Here is a 2,958-nt window from a genome sequence, read left to right on the forward strand (position 1 = left end):
CGGTCTTCATACTTAGTCAAATAAATTTATGTCATGACCAATCCTATGATTTGGTCTCATACTTAATTGACGAACCCTATGATTCAGTCTGCATAGTTAGCTAAATAAACTTATGGCTTGATGGCGGACACTTTGGGTTGGTCTTCGTACCAAACCAACTAAATTTATAGTTTTATGGATGATCGTTTAGGTCGATTTCCATACTTATTTGGATTGCTCTTTGTACTTAGCTAAATAAGTATTCACTTGTTATAACAAACTTTTCATCGACTTTTATCAAATAGTTTAAAAGTTAAATAAAACTACTTTCTATTTAAATAATACGTATAATTAAAGTGTTGGTTATGTACGTAAATTAGTAATTTATCGCATTGGGCTATTTTATTTAATTGGGTCTATTATGTGATTATTTAATTAATACCCAAGATTCCTAATTGAGTATGGACTCTTATTCCTAAATTGATTAGGATTTAATGAGGATCCTAATTAAACAAGTATATAAAGAACCTTAGGGCTATGGTACCTAATATACCAAAATAATAAACACTGAGTCTATATTTTATCTCATCAAGAGAAAGATCACACTAAGGGCATTCACGGTTTTGGTTGAGGAACACAATAGCCATTTTATAGCCATCATCAATTCAAGAAGATGGATTCTGGTGTGTAATTTATTCTTGACAATATAATTTGGTATGTAACTTATTCTGGATAATTTGGCATGAATAATCTATTATATATATTTAAAGTATTTTATTTTAACAAGTGGTATCAGAGAATGAATTTCGTGTTAAATTGTTGGAATTTGTTTGTTTTCTATTGGGTTCTTGATTCAACATTACTACAAAACTAGGTTTACTTGACGCTTTTTACTGTCAAGTATTGGTTTATTTGACGCTTTTCAATGTGTCAAGTAATCCAGTGTCAAGAATAAGGGAGGTTTACTTGAAAGTTTTTAAGTGTCAAGTATAATTATACTTAACAGGTAAAAACGTCAAGTATATAATTATACTTGACAATTTTTATACGTCAACTAATCCAGTGTTAAGAATAAGAGGCTTTATTTTTTTATAGTTTTTACGTGTCAAGTGAAATTATACTTGACAGTTATAGGTATCAAGTATATAATGTTTGTTTACATTTTTTACATGTCAAGAATGTGTTTACTCTTAACACGCTTTGCATGTTAAGTTTTTTTTTTTCAAATAAAAAATAATATATATTTTAAAATACACATATATTTTATCATGCACCTGTTTTGAAGTTCAACAACATTAAAACATATTAATTGAACAATTATAATTAACTCAAACTTTCCATCAAAGAAATTGTATATATATATATATATATATATATATATATATATATATATATATATATATATATATATATATATATATATATATATATATTTATCAATGAACCACGTATATAAGTAGGTGATTACATAATTACAACATATATATGTGCAATCCAAACTTCTAATAATAGCCTAAACTTTCCATCAATGTCAATATAACCAAAATATATTTGTAGCCTAAAGGTGTACCATATCAAAACTAGTTCACCTATATCCACTATTAACAAAACTAGTTTACCTATATTCAGTATCAACATAATAACAACAAAACTAGTTCCCCTATATCCAGTATCAACAAAAGTTGTCTATCTAACACAAAAGAACTTAGCTACCACCATAATTAATCACACGTGGCCACCCAAACATTCAGCAATCTCCTTTCGTACTTCATCCAACTCGAGTTGACTGTATGAGTCCTTGTATCAATCAGATATGAAACCCAAAATATTTAAGTTAATACTTTGATTACTTGAATTATATAAAATAATTCAAACAATCATTTAAACACAACATACCAAACCTGTGAGTACTATGCTCCCATTTGTTATTATCTCTCATGTATCTCATTACATAGTACCCACATTCAACTACTCCAACTTGCAAAGGACACTGTAAATACATAGTACCGAATATAATGCATATTGCCAAGAAACAACCACATAGTATTCAATATAATGCATATTGTCAAGAAACAACCACATAGTATTCAATATAGTGCATATTGCCAAGAAACAATCACATAGTATTGAATATAAGCATTTTGCCAAGAAACAATGACATAGTATCCAATATAGTGCATATTGTAAAGAAACCAATTATATACTATCCAATATAATGCATATTGCCAAGAAACAACCACATAGTATTCAATATAAGCATATTGTCAAGAAACAATCACATAGTGTTCAATATAGTGCATATTGTCAAGAAACCAATCACATACTATCCAATATAATGCATATTGTCAAGAAACAACCACATAGTATTCAATATAAGCATATTGTCAAGAAACAATCACATAGTGTCCAATATAGTGCATATTGTCAAGAAATCAATCACATACTATCCAATATAGGTGCATATTGTCAAGAAACAACTATGCGTAGACTTACCTTCATTGTTTCCCATATTGGTTGTTTACGACTTGTTTGAATATTCTTCTAAGATTGGAGATAGATATAGCCCTATTACCAAGAAACAACTACATGTTATAATGAAGTAAACTTTAAGACGAAAAATATCATATATGAAAGAAGCTTACTTACGTGTCAGTGGAATATCTAATATCTACTCTTGATGCTGTTCGAAGTGAGTCAAGATAATAGACTGTCTCATTGTATGCATTAATAGCCAGAAGTGCCCAATGACAACTACATAGAAAGAATACAAGTAGATTGTTTTGATATAACTTAATTTCATACCCCTCCCCCCCCCCCCCCCCGGGCATAGGATTTCCTTCACATAATTTATAACATATATTCTACAATTTTTCCCAAATGATGAATACAAAGAAGAGGTTCAATTCAAAAAAGTAAATCACCTATAACTTATTTTAATGAATTGATTAGTATAGTATTACCTACCCTGGATTGAATGGA

At 29.0% G+C, this 2,958-nt stretch overlaps 1 long non-coding RNA gene across 1 annotated transcript; it reads right to left on the reverse strand.

Moving 5' to 3' along the window:
* Positions 1 to 1,519: 1,519 nt before the first annotated feature.
* On the reverse strand, positions 1,520 to 2,544 carry LOC127148548 (uncharacterized). The gene is made up of 3 exons (XR_007819597.1): positions 2,473 to 2,544; positions 1,881 to 1,969; positions 1,520 to 1,776 (listed from the first exon to the last, which is right to left on the reverse strand). It is a non-coding gene; the product is annotated as an uncharacterized LOC127148548 (long non-coding RNA).
* Between the last annotated feature and the right edge of the window lie 414 nt (positions 2,545 to 2,958).

Source organism: Cucumis melo, chromosome 3 (assembly GCF_025177605.1).
Source record: "Cucumis melo cultivar AY chromosome 3, USDA_Cmelo_AY_1.0, whole genome shotgun sequence".
In the NCBI taxonomy this organism is placed as follows: Eukaryota; Viridiplantae; Streptophyta; class Magnoliopsida; order Cucurbitales; family Cucurbitaceae; genus Cucumis; species Cucumis melo.